The sequence below is a fragment of the Nyctereutes procyonoides genome, unplaced genomic scaffold, assembly GCF_905146905.1.
Source record: "Nyctereutes procyonoides isolate TBG_1078 unplaced genomic scaffold, NYPRO_anot_genome, whole genome shotgun sequence".
Lineage (NCBI taxonomy): Eukaryota > Metazoa > Chordata > Mammalia > Carnivora > Canidae > Nyctereutes > Nyctereutes procyonoides.
Genome location: NW_026575145.1, coordinates 21,988,175 through 22,007,343, shown reverse-complemented (window position 1 = coordinate 22,007,343; position 19,169 = coordinate 21,988,175).

The window sequence follows — 19,169 nt, the reverse complement described above, 5'->3', positions numbered from 1 at the left end:
CGGGCAGGTTAGACAGAGCTACCGGAATGGGCCAAATCCTGGAGGAGAGAGGCAAACAAGGAAGGCTAAGGAATTGAAGGCTTGACATTTTGGAGGAGCAGGAGAGGTTCTGTTTGGTGGGGATGGGATATAGACTAAGTTCTGACAGCTGGAAATAAAGGATTGGAGAAGTAAGCAGGGCTGGATTCTGAGGGAACTTGTATCCATGCCAGGGAATTTAGAGTTATCCAAGGATGGTGGGAGCTTTCCCACTAGATGGTAGGCCTGAAGCTGGGCGTGATACAGTGGATCCTGCCTTGAAAGTCTTCCTGGGTTGAGCGGATGTCTGCTTCCCTGTGGGGCTTGTTCTGCCCTCTGGGCCCACACTCTACAGGCTTAACCCCTCTTCCTATTGGAATCCTGATGTGGGTCTGCCTCCCAGGGTCATTGTCTCTTCGCAGGATCCCTTTAGACATCCAGGTCGCTGAGGCTGGAGTTGAGAGAGAGAGAGAGAGAGAAAGAGGCCAGATCTTTAGCTGGTGCCAAAAAAGATTTTCTTGGCCAGGGTTTCCCAAAGGGTGGTCTGAAGATTTCTTGCATTTGAATCACTGGTAAAATTTTTTTGTTTTGTTTTGTTGTTGTTGTTGTTTTCAGATTCTATTTTTTGAGTAATCTCTACACCCAATGTGGGGGGCTCAAACCCACAACCCTGAGATCAAGAGTTGCAAGCTCTGACTGAGCCAGCCAGGTGCCCCTGTTTTGGTTTTTAATGCAGATTCTTAGGCAAACTTTGATATACTCAGTGATATTCTCTGGGGGCAGGGTCCAGGTATCTACATTTTGGAAAAAAAAAAAAGCATTTTATTTATATATTTATTTGAGAGTGAGAGAGCAGGGGAGTAGCAGAGGGAAAGGGACAAGCAGACTCTGTGTAAATGTGGGGCCTGACGCTGGGCTGATTCCAGGACCCAGAGATCATGACAGGAGCTGAAATCAAGAGTTGGATGCTTAATGGACTGGACTGCCTGTCTCACCCAGGTACCCTGGTATCTGCATTCTAAAGAGTGCTCTAGGTAATTACTCAACAGAAGAATGCTTGAGAACTAGAGTCATTTGTGTGCTCCTTCCCATTTCAAACTCTAAAACAGCTCCCCACCCCCTTCTCACAGATCTTGCCTGGGTTGTCCTGGGTGAGCCCACCTGGAAAAGTGTTCTTAGGGGAGGGGAAGGGCACACACATTTTTTTTAAGACTCTTTTTTTTTTTCAATATTTTATTTATGTATTTGACAGAAAGAGAGAGAGAGAGCATAACCAAAGGGAGCAGAAGAGGGAGAAGCAGACTCCCCACTGAGCAGGGAGCCTGATGTAGGGCTTGATCTCAGTATTCTAGGATCATGACCTGAGTTGAAGGCAGACTCTTAACCCACTGAGCCCCGGGGACACACATTTTTGACACTGCAACCCATCTCTCTCCTCACCTGGCTGTTTTGCTGCTAAGATAATCTCAGTTCTCTTGAGGAAAGTTATAGAAAACAAATCCTGGAAATTCCAGATGTGGGAAGGGCAAAAGGGGTTTGGCTGCTTTTTTGGGAGCTGCTGTAGTGGCCTCAGTGTCTCATTGCTCACTTAGCCAAATCCTCACAATGTCCTCCAGGGCCCCTACTCTATGCCAAACCCTGTGGGCATCACCCTGGGGCTTTACTGTGGAGGAGCAGATAAACCAGTCACTAGTAGGGGCGGCCTTCCTCCCCAGAGATGAGAATGAGGTGATTTTATCTGAACTGTCCAAGAGGCAGAAATGGCATGTTGCTGTGGCAACACTGGGAACTGAGCTTGAGAGAGAGTGTCAAAGAACATTTTACAAAGGCAGGTGATTTTGAGCTCGGTCTTCAAGAGGGAATGGGAGTTTTCTGAATAAACAAGATAGGCATGAGAAGGGTCATGCCTGAAGGTTAAAATGTGAGGTCAAGGCCACACTGGTGGGAAGGAATCAGACAAGGGATGCTCTCTAATAGGTCATGCAAAGGACTGATGGGTCAGAGAGTCTACAGGTGTGTATGTGTGTGTGTGCATGCACATGCGCTCATGCCTGAATGATTTAAGATTTAGAAACTGTATAGAGGGGACACCTAGGTGGCTCAGTGGTTGAGTGTCTGTCTTCAGCTCAGGGCATGATCCTGGGATCTAGGATCGAGTCCCACATCGGGCTCCTAGCAGGAGGCCTGCTTGTCCCTCTGCCTGTGTCTCTGCCTCTCTGTGTGTGTCTCTCATGAATAAATAAAATCTTAAAAAAAAAACTGTATGAGAAATAATGGTAGGGAGATCAGAATTGCAGTAGTTTAGGCAAGACAAGTTTTGGCTTTACCTACCGATTAGCTTAGCTAAACAGGTTCAGCTAAGTTGGGGGATCAGGCGACAGAAGAGGTCCTGGGCTGGAGCGCTAACTCAGCCATCAACTCTGTGTGTGATCTCTAGCATGTCCCAGTCCTAATTGGGCTCTAGCTGCCTCATCTGTACATGTTTATCATGGTCCTACTATGCAGCAGCCTCTGTGGTAGCTACTGGGGATAGAATAATAAGTGAGACAAACACAGATCCTTCTCTTAAAGTTTATAATAGCTGGTTAAGGAACACTGTGTAATGGTGGGGACATACTGGGGGGTTTGGGATCTTTTAGAAAGCTCACTGAACCTGTCCTTTCCCACCGTTTGTGTATCTCTTAGAGTAATGGTAGGTGACTATGTTTTGAGAGAATCTATTGAATCTGTCCCTTTTCAGGGGTGTGGGACAAGACATCCCCTGGAAGGGATGGATATTTACAATGTCCATTATCCTGGATGAAGAGCATCCAGGGTCAGGAAATGAGGATTTGTCACTCAGAACTTGGGTAGCATTAGAAGGAGCATCTCTATGTTTTTCTCTCTTGGGCCTGAACCCTGAGGGATGTAGTTAGACCTGCGTGTTTCCAAGTGATCTCTACTACAGTGAGGCAGGATCCTGGCAGGGCAGTAAGTCAGAGGGCCAAGGTTGGGCAAGGTGGCAGTTGTGTGAGTAGGTGGCATGACATTTTATGCTCCTCTGAATAATTCTTTTCAGTTCTTTCTGTTCTCTCTTTAAAACTTATTTTTTGGGCAGCCCAGGTGGCTCAGCAGTTTAGCACTGCCTTCAGCCCAGGGCCATCCTGGGGTCATGGGATCGAGTCCCACATTAGGCTCCCTGAATGGAGCCTGCTTCTCTCCCTCTGCCTGTGTCTGTGCCTCTCTTTCTCTGTGTGTGTGTGTGTGTCTCTCATGAATAAATAAATAAAATCTTTTAAAAGAAAGAAAGAAAAAGAAAGAAAGAAGAAAGAAAGAAAGAAAGAAAGAAAGAAAGAAAGAAAGAAAGAAATTCAGTGTGGTAGGTGGAATTGGGTCACCCAAAAAGATATGTTCCAGTCCTAACTTCTAGTATTTTTGAATGTGACCTTATTTGGGAATAGGGTCTTTGCAGATGTATTCAAGTTAAGTAAGATACAGTCATACAAGGATAGGATAGGCCCTAAATTCAATGACTGGTCTCTTTATAAGAGAAGTTTGGACACAGAGACACAGAGGAGAGGCAAGAGGAATTACATGTAATGACAGAGGCAGAGATTGAAATGATGTTTCTACAAGCCAAGGAACACCAAAGATTGCCAACAACCATGAGAAGGTACGATAAAGGACTAGAACAGATTCTCTCTCAGAGCCTCCAGAAGGAACCAACTCTGCCAGACTTCTGGACTCCTGAATTATGAGAGAATAAATTTCTATTGTTTATGCCCCCTAAGTTGGGGTGCTTTGTTATGGCAGCCCTAGGAAACTAAAACATTAAAAAGGGGCTAAAAGGATGGGCACCTGGCTGGCTCAGTAGGAAAAGTATGTGACTTTTGATCTCAGGGTTGTGATTTCAAGCCCCATGTTGGGTGTAGAGATTTACATACATACATACATACATAAATACATACATACATATATATTGGGACTCCTGTGGCTCAGCAGTTGAGCACATGTCTTCGACTCTGGGTTTGATCCCGTGATCCCGGGATCGAGTCCCATATCAGGCTCCCTGCATGGAGCCTGCTTCTCCCTCTGCCTGTGTCTCTGTCTCTGTCTCTCTCTCTCTCTCTGTGTCTCTCATGAATAAATAAATAAATAAATAAAATCTTTAAAATAAATAAATAAATAAATATTAAAAAGAAAGAAAGAGAGAGAGAGAAAGAGGGGTGCCTGTGTAGCTCAGTTGGTTAGGTGTCTGGCTCTGACTTTTGGCTCAGGTTATGATCTCAGGGTTGAGCAACTGATGCTGGGCATGGAGCCTACTTGGGATTCTACCTCACTCTCTGCCCCTCTCCCTCCTGCCCCACCTCCCTTGCCACCCCACCCGCTCACACCCATGCACCCTGTATGCCAGCCTGCTCTCTCTCTCTCTAAAAAAAAGAGAGGGCAGCCCAGGTGGCTCAGCGGTTTAGTGCTGCCTTCAGCCCAGGGTGTGGTCCTGGAGACCCACAATCAAGTCCCGCGTCGGGCTCCCTGCATGAAATGGAGCCTGCTTCTCCCTCTGCCTGTGTCTGTGCCTCTCACTCTCTGTGTGTGTCTCTCTCTGTCTCTCTCTCTCATGAATAAATAAATTTCTTTTTAAAAAAATAAAAATAAAAAAAGAGAAAGAAGAAAGAAGGAAAGAAAAATAAGTGGTTTTTTTTTTTTTTTTTTAGATTTTATTTATTTACTCATGAGAGACACACACAGAGAGAGAGAGAGAGAGAGGCAGAGACACAGGCAGAGGGAGAAGCAGGCTCCATGCAGGGAGCCCGAGGTGAGACTCGATCCCGGGTCTCCAGGATCACACCCTGGACTGAAGGCGGCGCTAAACTGCTGAGCCACCCGGGCTGCCCGGGAGGACCCATTTTTGAGGTGATTTAGTTAGGCTGGAAAGTTGATGTTGGCTACTGGTGGAAGGTCTCAGTTCATTTCATGGGCCTCTCGACAGGGCTGCTTGGGTGTTCTCATGACATGGCAGCTGGCTTTCCCCAGCATTAGCAATCTAAGAAGTCAAGGTGGAAACTGCATAAGCTAGCTTCGGTCATCTCCATTATACTCTGTAGTTATACAGACCAACCCTGACTTACTGTGGGAACAACAGGACGTGAGGGTCATATCGGCTATCCAGGAGGCTGGTACCACAAATATGAATCTCCATTTATTCATTCATTCAGCAAATATTTACTGGTGCCTGCTATATGCCAGGCACTGTTCAAGACACCAAGGATACAACTTCAAACCTAATAGACACATCCCTACCCTCATGGAGCTCACATTCTAGTGACACTTCACTCACTCAATATCTGCTTGAAACAATTTGGGACATACTGCTTCACAGGGACATAGAAGAGTAAATGAGAAGCGTGAGTGCAGAATGTTTAATGCCAAAATAGGGGAAACTCATAATACCATGAAACTGGGGCTTCTGACTGAGGCTTGACATTCTGGAAGAGGCAAAAATGATAGGGAAATAAACAGATCAGTGGTTGCCAGGGAGAATGATTAGAGAACATGGAACGGTTGACTATAAAGGCACAGCCCACAGGAATTTTTAGTACAATGGAATTGTTCTGTATGGTATGGTGGTAAATACAAGGCTACCCTATTATCAAAATCCATAGAACTCTACAAAGACCAAACTTAATTGTACTCAAATAAAGAAAATCATTGAGTCTCAGGATGTAACATATGAATTTAACTGTACTATACATATATATGAAAAAGGTAAGTGGTACACCTGGGTGGCTCAGTGGTTGAGCATCTGCCTTTGGCTCAGGGCATGATCCTGAGTCCTGGGATTGAGTTCCACATCAGGCTCCCTGCAAAGAGCCTGCTTCTCTCTCTGTCTGTGTCTCTGTCTCTCTCTCCGGGTCTCTCATGAATAAATAAATAAAATCTTAAAAAAATAAAGAAGAATTCCAGTGAATAAATGTAAAAGGTATAAGTGAAATAGAAAATCACCATTAGACCATCACATTAATAATTGCTACATTAATAATCCCTAAAGACAAGATCCACCGATGAATGCTAAAATCAATAGGTAAAACTTTAAGGAAGAATAAGATAATATCTGCAGGCTTCAAACTATCTATTCCAAAATAGGGACGTCTGGGTGCCTCAGCAGTTAAGCATCGATCAAGTCCCACGTCAGGCTCCCTGCATGGAGCCTGCTTCTCCCTCTGCTATATTTCTGCCTCTCTTTCTCTGTGTCTCTCATGAATAAATAAATAAAATATTAAAAAGAAAAAACAATTTAGGTAGTAGTTATTCTTTCCATTCTGTAAAACAATTTTTTTAAAAAACCACCGGGGCAGCCCCAGTGGCGCAGCGGTTTAGCGCCGCCTGCAGCGCAGGGCCTGATCCTGGGGACCCTGGATCGAGTCCCACGTCGCGCTCCCTGTGTGGAGCCTGCTTTTCCCTCCGCCTCTCTCTTGCTCGCTCTGTATCTCTCATGAGTAAATAAAATAAAATCTTAAAAAAAATAAAGACAACCCCCCCCCAAAAAAAAAAAACCCAAAAAAACAAGATATACTAATTACTGTGAGGGTTTTAAAATACAATCCCAGGCAGCCCGGGTGGCTCAACGGTTTAGTGCCACCTTCAGCCCAGGGCCTGGTCCTGGAGACCTGGAATCGAGTCCCAGGTCAGGCTGTGCCTGCATGGAGCCTGCTTCTCCCTCTGCCTGTGTCTCTGCCTCTCTATGTCTCTCATAAATAAACAAACGAACAAACAAATAAATAAAATCAATCTTAAAAAAAAATACAATCCCAAATTCTTTGATACCCCTTGCTTTAAGAGGGAGAGCTTACTTAATTTCTCTTACCTTGAATGTGCCATGGACTTAGCAACCTGCTCTAACAAATAGAGTTATGGAAAGGGAAAAAGAGCAACTTTACAACAGAGAAACTAAGCAAACACCACCTTAACTGCGTGAACAAGGTTAACACCATCAGGGATAATTCATGTTGCTATCGGATGCCTCTGATATGATGCATTGAGAAGCATCTATCATTTCTGTGATATTCTTTCCCAAATCCCATACCCTCAGTCTAACCTAAGTTGGGTAACATTCTACAAAAGATCTAACCACAAATCTTGAAAGGAGTTGAGATTTGAATTTTCATTTTGAGGACAAACACATGCTATATGTATATATTGATGCCAGGTAGGGAGAGAAATTGAAGCTCTAGTAGAGGGAGGGGCAGTACTGTTGAAGTTTTGTGATTCTGTAATCTTTTTTTTTTTAGATTTTATTTATTTATTCATGAAAGAGAGAGAGAGAGAGAGGCAGAGACACAGGCAGAGGGAGAAGCAGGCTCCTTGCAGGGAGCCTGATGTGGGACTCCATACCAGAACCCCGGGAACATACCCTGAGCCCAAGGCAGACCCTCAACCACTGAGCCACCCAGATGCCCAGGTCTTTCACTTTCCACTGGACAATAATTCTCAGTTCTCCCCTTTCTTCCACCCAGGCAATTGCTGTCTGCATCCTTGCCCAGGCTGGAGAATCTGAAGAGAAGAGAGACCTCCTTTCTTGCCAGTGCGACCTGGCACAGCTTCAAGTCCTGCCCTGGGTAGATGGCTGCCTCTCCCTCCAGACTGCCCCAGGGGTGAACAGTGTCCAGATTATCACCCAAGAGTGCTGGGAAGGTGACTGACACCAGGGGGCAGCACTAACCAAGTGGAAGGCGGGTGGGCGGGGATGGGGGCAGGGGAGGAGGAGAAAGGTCGGAAAAACAAGGCCCCAGGCCTCTGTGAACTTCACCTCTGATCTTTTTGAGCGTTTTCTCAGACCACCCTTTGCAGACTGGCTCCCCTCCCACTTCTCAGAATCCTCTGTCCTTTGGCGCTCAGTAAGCAGAGATTCGCCTTGTTAACTGTATTTTTAGGGAGCTTTCCCTGTTTCCCCTGCCAGATTGTAAGGTTCTAAAGAGCAGAAACAGTGTTTATAACTCTTTGTGCCTTCTTGTGCAGTGAATAATAAAAACTGCCATTTTGTGATGCATATTAGGGGAATGCTTTATGTATTTTAACTCCAAGTTTGTTGCAATCTCGAACTAAGGCTAGGAGAGATGCTCTGAGAATAGCAGTGACACAAATAGGTAACAGGGGAACTCACTCTGCTCTGAGCACCTCCTCAAGCCCTTTACATGAATCATCTCATGTTATCCTCTCCCAACAATCTTGGCAAGTTGTTTCTATTTTATCCCTGTTTCATGGATGAGGAAACTGAGGCATAGAAGGCTTAAGTAATGTCTAGAGTCACAGTTCCCTGGGGACAGTTGTTGAGCCACCCAGGGATCCCCCCACATAGGTGAAATCAGATTAAAAGTAAACATCTGGGCACCTGGGTGGCTCAGTGATTGAGCGGCTGCCTTTGGCTCAAGTTGTGATTCCTGGATCTTAGGATCAAGTCCTATCTCTGCCTATGTTCTACTCTCTCTTTGTGTTTCTCATGAATAACTAAAATCTAAAAAAAAAGATAAAAGAAAGAAAAAAAGTAAACATCCAAAGAAGTGTCTGAGTGGCTCAGTTGGTTAAAGTGTCTGACTTTGGCCTCTGGTCATGATGATGGGGCCTTGGGATTGAGCCCCGTGCCAGGCTCTCCACTAAGTAAGGAATCTGCTTGTCTCTCTGCCCTTCCCCTTGTTCTTACTCTTTCTCTTTCTCTCTCCTTCTCTCTCTCAAATAAATAAAATCTTAAAAAAAAGGGGGGGGGGTAAACATCCAGGACTCCCTTCAAATGAGGCAGCCAGGCAGCCCAGAGATTGAACTTCAGAATTTTAATCAAAGGTCATCGGATTCATGCTTATGTTTGAATATCATTTGCTTATTAAGTAGTAAAATGCCGGAGTTGGACTGGTCCAAATGGTATCTGAAATTCTGATTCTAACACTCCAGGAATTTATGTTGCAAATGGCAGTGTGCAGAGGAGCCTGTAGAAGGAGACTGCCCACTCAGGATTGCTAAATAAACAATAGGATGTCCTCATCCCCTTTGAAGGTGTGGGGTGGGAAAGAGGTACATAAGTGGGGGATACGTGGAGATGAGGGGCAGCACTTGTTTTGAGCCCCCACTGAGCCTTTTCCCTCCATTCTTTAAGTCCTTTAAGGATGTTGCTCAGCCTCAGAGAGAGGTCTTCTTCATTCTTTGTCCTCCTGGTGGCAAAGGGCCAAGGAAGAAAGTGGGCCATTGCCTTGGCCTGCCTTGTTACCTGGCCAGCTGTGACACCCTGGCTGTGCAAAGCCATAGTCCTTAGATTCAACCAAATGTTGGAATGTTTTATGAGCTCTAACAGAAATGATGCTGTAGAGCATGAAAGGTTTTCCAAAGCAGAGAAGATTGTTTCAGTTCCATTTTGGATTGTTTTTGGATTATTTTCTTCATCCTGAAAATCCCAACACTTCTTAACTCGTCACCCCATTGGCTACCAACTATAACCGTGTCTGGTTTTGGAGTTTCCCAGTTTTGGGTGGCCCTGGCTCCTTTCTGTTTCCTGCCTCCATCAAGATTCCCCATCCTTTCTTTGAGGTTGCAGTTGGTCAGAGTGATCTTCTCTTGCTCTCCTGAGATGTAACCAAAATTCTTGTTGGCTTAATCTTTAACTAGCCATCCAGAATTCCATTCTAGTATGCAGTTTACACTACTAATCCATCTTATTTATTTATTTATTTATTTATTTATTTATTTATTTATTTAAGAGCAAGAACATGAGCTGGGGGGAGGGCAAAGAGAGGGAGAAGCAGACTCCCTGCTGAGCAGGTGAACTAAAGGCAGACACTTAAGGCAGATACTTAACCAGCTGAGCCACCCAGGTACCCCACTAATCCATTATTTAGCAAACACCAATTTGTTTTTGTTTTTTAATTTTTTTTTTTATTTATTTATGATAGTCACACACAGAGAGAGAGAGAGGCAGAGACACAGGCAGAGGGAGAAGCAGGCTCCATGCACTGGGAACCCAACGTGGGATTTGATCCCGGGTCTCCAGGATCGCGCCCTGGGCCAAAGGCAGGCGCCAAACCGCTGCACCACCCAGGGATCCCAGCAAACACCATTTTGACAAGGAATATGGAACTGTAGGGAAAAGTGTTGGTCTCTGTTGGGATTTAAAAGGCATATATAACAAAGGCCTGTCCTCAAGCATGCTGCAGTAGGAGTCTATCATACAGCCGCATTTATTTCTTTGCAAAGGACTTATTTAGTAGAAAGTACCAGGCAATGGTACACACTGGGGGATACTAAGATCAGTAAGATTTGATTCCTGTCTTCCAGGGGTTCACACGTAAGAGATCACTAATGGTGACTTGAAGAGTTTGTTTGGTGAGTGTGGTGTTTTAATAATTTCTGCCTCTTTGGGATGCCTTGGTGGCTCAATGGTTGAGCATCTCCCTTTGGCTCAGGGTGTGATCCCGGGTTCCTGGGATCAGTCCCGCATTGGAATCCCTGTAGGGAGTTCGGGTTCTCCCTCTGCCTATGTCTCTGCCTCTCTCTCTGTGTGTCTCTCATGAATAAATAAATAAAATCTTAAAAAAAAAATTCTGCCTCTTCTCTTTTGCTATATAATAAACCATCCCAACTTAGTGGCTTAAAACAATAATGATTTACTTTCCCTCACCATTCTGTGGCTTACTCTGGTTGTTCTTCTGCTGGTCCATCTGGGCACACTCAGTGGGCAGTTTAGCTAGTTGGTCCTGGATGGCCTCACTCCCACGGCTCCTCAGATGGGACAACTAGAATGGCTGATTAATTTGCTTCTCTCTGACTCAATAGCCTCTTCCCTTATGGGGTCTCATCCTCCTTTGGGTGATTCTGGGCTACTTAGCATTTTTAGAGGGTGAAAGCTAAAGTCACAAGGCCTCTTGAGGTTTTGGCTCAGTGTTGCAAATGTCACTCTCACTGCATCTTTTTTTTTTTTTTTTTTTTTTTTTTAAAAAAAAGGATCCCTGGGTGGCGCAGCGATTTAGCGCCTGCCTTTGGCCCAGGGCGCGATCCTGGAGACCTGGGATCGAATCCCACGTCGGGCTCCCGGTGCATGGAGCCTGCTTCTCCCTCTGCCTGTGTCTCTGCCTGTCTCTCTCTCTCTGTGACTATCATAAAAAAAAAAAAAAGGTTTTATTTATTGGGATCCCTGGCTGGCCCAGTGGTTTAGCACCTGCCTTTGGCCCAGGGCGTGATCCTGGAGTCCTGGGATCGAGTCCCACATCGGGCTCCGTGCATGGACCCTGCTTCTCCCTCTGCCTGTGTCTCTGCCTGTGTGTGTGTGTGTGTGTGTGTGTGTGTCTCATGAATAAATAAATAATGCGGGACATGAGAGACACATAGAGAGAGGCAGAGACATAGGCAGAGGGAGAAGTAGGCTCCCTGAGGGGATCTTGATGCAGGACTTGATCCCAGGACCCCAGGATCACAACCTGAGCCAAAGACAGATGCTCAACCACTGAGGCACCCAGATGCCTTACTCCCACTGTATTGATCAACACTTCCAGTGTATTGATCAACACTAGACACAAGGCGAGGCCAGAATTAGAGGTGAGTAGGTGAAGATGATTTTACCTTTGATGGGCGGAACAGCAAGGTCACATTGTAAAGGGTGCCTATGTAGGGATGAGAGAAATTTGTGGCCATGCTTTACAGTCTACACAGTGCTGACATAAAAACAAAAATGAGATTTTACATAAAGATCAGATTTACTATTTTTTCTTGAAAAATGAGATTTGGCAACAAACTGCTGAAGCTGAGTAATTACTGGCCCATTTTACACTGGACATTGCATCTCTAATCTTTGCAGTCCCCACCACTCTCAAATGCTTATCCGGGCTCTACTCACTCAATAGGTCTCCTGCCAATGAAAGTTTCCCTTTTGGGGAGATAAACAGGAGAGGCAAGCAGACTACTGGGACTCCTTAGGTCCAGGCCAATAGGTACTCTTGATGATGGCTTTTTTTTTTTTTAAATTAAAGACAGAGGTTAGCAAGATATTTTGCATTTATTTTTAATTTTTGGTACAAAACATAGAAAACTCAAACTAAATCACACATTTAAAAAAGCTGATAAAGGGATCCCTGGGTGGCGCAGCGGTTTGGCGCCTGCCTTTGGCCCGGGGCCCGATCCTGGGGACCCGGGATCGAGTCCCACATCGGGCTCCTGGTGCATGGAGCCTGCTTCTCCCTCTGCCTGTGTCTCTGCCTCTCTCTCTCTCTGTGTGTGACTATCATAAATAAATAAAAATTAAAAAAAAAAGCTGATAAATACCACCAACCCCCCCCCCACAAAATTCAGAAAAATAGCATGGTATTAAAACATTATTAAGTGCTTGATGTGGGTTAGTATGACTTATATCTTTGTGTGGCCATCCCAGGTAAGGCAAAAGGAATATTTCTGAAAGCCATTACAGCACAGGAGTGGCAAGCTATAACTGAACTCTGTGTGGAAGTTACTACAAGCCACATAAATCAATCCCACTAAACTTATAATTAATGTATCTCCAACCTATCTTCCCTTTTGCTAGATCCCAAAACTGTCCTTTGTTCCTCAGACATCACCTGACACAATGGGAAGTATGACAGAAGAAGTCTGAAGGGAAAGACACAGTAGTCTTACACACTAGGGTTAAAATATCTTTTGTGCATGGGGCAGCCCTGGGGGCTCAGTGGTTTAGCGCCGCCTTTCAGTCCAGGGTGTGATCCTGGAGACCCGGGACTGAGTCCCACGTTGGGCTCCCTGCATGGAGCCTGCTTCTGTCTCTGCCTCTGTGTGTGTGTGTGTGTCTCTCATGAATAAATAAATAAAATCTTTAAAAAAATATCTTTTGTACATTTCACAAAAACATGACTGTGAACACATGACAGGGCCTGTGCTCCAGAGTGCCCCCTTCAGCCTCTGCTTCCTCAGTACAGGTGCCTCTGGTTGGTGCCAGCTGGTGGGCTGGAGCAACCTTGTCTTGCACTAGGCTTCATAAAGCTATGGGGCACCTGGGTGGCTCAGTGGTCGAGTGTCTGCCTTTGGCTCAGATCATGATTCCAAGGGCCTGCGATTGAGTCCCGCATCAGGATCCCTGTGAGGAGCCTGCTTCTCCCTCTGCCTATGTCTCTGTCTCTCTCTGTGTGTCTCTCATGAGTAAATAAATAAAATATTAAAAACAAACCAACAAACAAAAAACCCAAAGTTCACTTTTATATGTCTTTTTTTTTTTCACTTTTATATGTCTTGACCTAGTTCCATATTAGGACAATTCTACCCCCAACTTTTTTTGAACGATAGTATCCCATTGCATGAATGAACATCCACATTTTGCTGCGGCAAACAATGCTGCAGAGAATACCCTTGCTCATTTAAAAAATATATTTATTTATTTATTTATTTATTTATTTATTTATTTATTTGAGACACAGAGAGAGAGGCAGAGACACAGGTAGAGGGATAAGCAGGCTCCATGAAGGGAGCCCGATGTGGGACTCGATCCTGGGATTCCGGGATCACGCCCTGAGACAAAGGCAGATGTTCAACCGCTGAGCCACCCAGGCATCCCAGTCGCTCATATTTTTTTAAGTGCACGTGAGAATATATTAGTAAAATACATTCTTAGAGCACTATTGCTGGACTCCAGAGTATATCCAATTAAGATTTAATGGATACGGCTAATTGCTATCCTTGGAGGTTGTGAGGACATGCCAGCAGGGCCTGAGCATGGCCAACGCTGTGTATTGGCAAACATTGCTGATTTTTGCCACTCTGTAGGTGAAAAATCTTGCTATAGTTTTGATTTGCATTTCTCTTATTAAGAATGAAAGGAAGGGCAGCCCGGGGGTGGGGGTGGGGGTTGGGGGGGGTGGCTCAGCGGTTTAGCACGGCCTTCAGTCCAGGGTGTGATCCTGGAGATCAGGACGGAGGCCCATGTCGGGCTCCCTGCGTGGAACTTGCTTCTCCTTCTGCCTGTGTCTCTGCCTCTCTTTCTCTCTGTGTCTCTACGAATAAATAAATAAAATCTTTTTTTTAAAAAAAGGAGCAGCCCGGGTGGCTCAGTGGTTTAGCGCCGCCTTCAGCCCAAGACCTGATCCTGGAGCCCCGGGATTGAGTCCCATGTCAGGCTCCCTGCATGGAGCCTGCTTCTCCCTCTGCCTGTGTCTCTGCCTCTCTCTCTCTGTCTCTCATGAATAAATAAATAAAAAATCTTTAAAAAAAAGAATGAAAGAGTATCTTTTCATATGTTTGGGAACAACTTATATCTTCTCCTTTGTGGATTGTTTATATCCTTTGTCCATTTTTCTATTGAGTTATTCTGTTTCTTATTGATTTGTAAGAGCTGTTTAAATATCCAGGAAATCAGCTCTTGGTCTGTGATATAATTGGCAAATCAGTTTTCTCAGCTTTTCATTTGTCTGTTGGCTTTTGTTTTTTTTTTCCCCCATGGGAAAAAACCCTGCATTTATGTAACTGAATGTATCATTTTTCTTAAAGACTTTATTTTTATTATTTTATTTATTATTTTTTTATTTTTTTAAAATTTTTATTTATTTATAATAGTCACACAGAGAGAGAGAGAGGCAGAGACACAGGCAGAGGGAGAAGCAGGCTCCATGCACCGGGAGCCCGACGTGGGATTTGATCCCGGGTCTCCAGGATCGTGCCCTGGGCCAAAGGCAAGCGCTAAACTGCTGCGCCACCCAGGGATCCCTATTATTTTTTAAAAGATTTTATTTATTTATTCATGAGAGACACACAGAGAGAGGGAGAGAGAGGCAGAGGGAGAAGCAGGCTCCATGCAGGGAGCCCAACATGGGACCCGATCCCCGGTCTCCAGGATCAGGCCCTAAGCTGAAGGTGGTGCTAAACCTCTGAGCCACCTGGGCTGCCCAAGACTTTATTTTTAAGTAATCTCTACACCCAACTTGGGACTCAAACTCACAATCTGGAGTTCAAGAGTCACATGACCCACTGACTGAGCCAGCTAGGCTCAATGTTAATTGAATGTATTAAACAAGATTTTAATGACTTCTGGTCTGGTGTTATTCTTAGGAAGGCCTGATTCTTCCAAGTATAATAATAAAAAAATCCTCCCATGGTTATAGTATTTTTATGATTTCATTTTTAATATTTAAATATTTGATTTTTCAGGAATTTGTCTTGGTATATGAGGTGAGATGTGGATATTTTATTTTAGCTCAGAAGATCACTCCATTGTCCCAAGATCTTTATTGAAAAATATATCTTCACTGACTGAAAGGCTATCTTTGTCATATTCTGAATTTCAGGGTTCAGTTGCTCTTCTTTCCTACATTGTTGGTCTGTTCCACGCAACCGTTTGTCTGTTCATGCACCGAGTTGCTAATGTAGCTTTATATGTTTTGATTTCAAACCTTTAGCTTCCTGAACTGTGAGAGAATACATTTCTGTTGTTTCAAGCACCTCTCCCCACCTTTGTGGTAACTTCTAATGCTAATACAGGGACAGAGCTGGGATTTGAAGGCGAGTCTGAGGGGTGCCTGGGTGGCTCAGTCAATTGAGCATCTGTCTTCAGTTCTGGTCATGATCTCAGGGTCCTGGGATAGAGCCTCACATCAGGCTCCCTGCTCCTCTGGGAACCTGCTTCTCCCTCTCTCTCTGCCTCCTCTCCTGCTTGTGCTCATGCTCATGCTCATGCTCTGTCTCTCTCTCAAGTGAATAAATTAAAAAAAAAAAAATGAAGGTGATCTGAGTGCGAGCCTGAGCCCTATATTCTGAGTGGGAGCCAGGATATGCATTCATCCCTGTTGCTGAGAGACTATGTGAGGAAATGAGTGTATCCTCAATTTCCTTGGGCCTCATCAGCCTATCTGTGTTATAGACAAAGAGGTATGCTGGCCATTCTGTGTTCCTTCCAGTTCTCCTCTTTGCTCTCCAGCACCCTGCCCAGTGTTCAGGAGGCTGATCTCAATGGCCTGCTTCAACCCTTCTTCCTTGCCTTTGGCTTCTGTCCAGGTTTGGCCAATGCCAGTCACTGGCAGCTGGTTGGAAGTCTGGTCCCTCCACACTGGGTGGCAACTTGTCAGTGGCTGTGCATCTTTACCTAAGGCCATAGCTCTTGTCTTGTGACCCTCTACTGCTCTGGCTCTGGTCCCTTAGTTCTTCCCCTTTCCCTTTCAGGCGTACGGTGGTAACAGTTTCCCCCACACTTACCCCAGAATCTCTCACTGGTTTTCCTTCACTCTGCCCACATCCTCATAAAGATCCATTCTTTAAACTTCCTTCAGCCATTTCTTTAGAGGGAACCATGTGCTTCCTACTGAAATCCTGGCCAATATGGAGAGCCATCACTCTCCCCCAGAGTAACTCCAGTTTCCTTGGCTCTTGCCTACACTTGCTTATTTGGAATCACCTTATGTCCTGACCATTCTATGTGCCTCTGGGAAGCTGCTTTCATTCCAATGGGAGCCCTCCAGGGCAAGCTGCTCGGGATTCTGGCAAAGTCAGGGAGAAGCCTGTCTCCCCTCTGAGTTACTCCCACACAAAGGTCCCAAGTAGGCTGCATAGATCCCAGGGCTCCCCACCCCCATCTCCAGGAACTGGAATTGGCTCCTCTGTCAAGCTTCCAGGGTGGCCCCTCCTTTAATCACCAAGAGCTTTCTCTTGGAGGCTTCTCATTCCTTATGCAAACAGGCTCCCGGCAGGGTGTGCTACCCTGTTGCCAGACTTGCCGAGACAGATCGAATTCTCCTTAGACTTGAGCTGAGATCCTTCCATACAAGGTTGGGAAGGTAGACTTGGGCTAGGGCAAGGAAAGCCTCTGACACAATCAAACAAGTTTAACCTAATGTTATAGGCAAGGGATCACTAAACATATTCATGCTGGGAGAGGCTTGCTTCAAAAATTAAGAGCTTTGCACATAAAAAAAAAAAAAAAGAGATTTTCACATCATCATGAGTGCCCATTCCTGCTTTCCCTCTCGCTGAACGATCACTTCACCAGAGAGGCCCCATTGGGGGCCCCCTTAATTATCACACTTTGTTTTATATCCAGTAGAATATTTATCGTCCTCTGAAATCACAGCTGTTTTCTTCTTTCTTCTCCCAGCCCACGAAGGCCAGGAGTCACCTTCATCAATATTATACTCCCAGGGCCTGGCTTATAGTAAACGATAAATATGTGTTGAATTTGTTGAATGAGTGAATGAATTTGACCCCGTGAATGAATTTAGATGAGGAGGCCCAAAGAGATCAAGGATTCAGCTACCTGCTTAATCGTGTGCAACTCATCAGGGGCAGTCGGCACCAGAGCCAGACTATTTAACTAAATCCACTATATCCAGGAGGAGAGGCAAGAGGAGGGGAATGGGTTAGCAGGGAGGGTGAGGAGAGCCGGATCCTGGCTGGTGACAGTGGGAAAGAGGGGATCTCTGGGAAAGCGTGGCGATATATTGGCCAGAGGTGAGGTGGGAACAAAAGATGAGATCTAGGAAGGGGAAAATTAAAATGTATTGGGTATCTGTTCTGTGCCAGAAAATGTGCTAACCTGTGCGGTCTGATTTACGACCTGTGCTGTAGGTATTTTTATGAGCTGAAGAAATGGAGTCACAGGAGTTTAAATAAATTACCCTCTTTTATCCATTTATCAAGTACCTGACTCCCAAACTTGACCTCTTTCCATCCTCCACAAGGCCCCTTTGAACCTGAGAACAAATCTTGATCTTAAGAGAGTTTTCCTTGAAGATGCCACTGTGCATGGGGTCCACGGTCAGTTAGAAAAGGTCAACGACAGACAGTTATGCACTTATTCAGGGAAGAGTGAGGAGCAGGGGTAGGTGCCTCTCACCTTGCTTCAGAGGAGAACCTGAATCTTGAGCAGCAAGATTCTGATCAAGGGGTTGCAGATTGAAGTAGGAAGAGTGGAGAGGACCCAAAGTTCACCCTGAGGGTCTGCTTCAAGGTGCTCTAAAGAGGCAGGACAGGGACATCAGATGGAGCACAGCAGAAGGCCATGGCGCCAGAGGCCACACAGATCACCTTTTCCTTTTCTGGATTCCAGTCTAGGAGGAGCAGCAGGAGTGGGGGTGGGCTGAGCCCAGGGGAGACCAGGAGTAGCCAACACCCTCGTCTCCCCAGCTGGGCCCTTTCCTTGCAGTGGGGTGTTCCTGGCTCCTTGCCTGCGTGGACCCAAAGGCTCCACCGCCGGGCAGGCCAGATGTTCCAGGGCTGGCCCCAAATTAAAGTCCACTGCACTTTGTCCCCATAGGCACACTTGTGCCTGGTAGGATGCGGGGCTCCTTTTGTGTGTGTGTGTAAAATAAGGGTCACTGCGGCCCAGGGCCCAGAGTGGGCCCTTCCGATCAGGTTCAGGCCGCGGGGCTGCATTAGGCGTTGTCTGGGCTGAAGAGGACTCCGGGGCAGGGTGTGGGGAGGGGGGTGCCCACCCAGAGCTAGTCCCTGACCGCCGATGCCAAGCGCTGGCTGCGGGTCCTGGGTTCAGGGAACCCTCAAAGGCCTGTTACAGACCAGACCCCCCCTCCCATCCCGAGAGCCTCCCCTCCGGCCGTTACTCAAAGCGGCTCAAAGGGGCTTGCAGAAACACCGCGGGTCCGAAAACTCGGGCGGCTCTCCCCGCCCCTCCAGCCCTGGGGGCTTCAGGAGGGTCCGGGCCGCCCGCCAGCCCCGGCGGTCCCCAGACTGGGGAGGGGTGGGGAGGGGTGGGGGGGGTGGGGGGTGGGGAGGCGGCGCCGTCGCCCTCGGCTTCCTGCTGGGTTTCCAGCCCGGAGTTTCCTCGGGCCCCGGCCTCCCCGGCTCCCCACCCTGCTCTCCCTTAACCCTTTCCTGGGGGAAGGAGTGGCCCAGGTCCGCCGCTCCGGGGAGGGCTGGGAGGGGCGCGGGGGAGGAGCCGGCAGAAAGTCCTAGAAGCCAAGCCCCCGCTCCCGCGGCCGAGCGCCCCTCCTTCCCCTTCCTCTTCCTTCCACCCAGGAAGGGGGAACGTGGAAGGAAACTAACTTTGACCCCGGGTTCTGGCTCGGGGCCTGGAACTTGGGGGAAGGCGGAGGCTTCCAGGGCCCTCGGCGCCCCCTCCCCCGGCCTCCGCGCCCCTCGCAGCCGCCGGGCAGGCGGGGAAAGGCTCCTCGGGCGGGGGCGGCGCCGCGGCGCGGGGAGGCTGAGGGCGGAGGAGC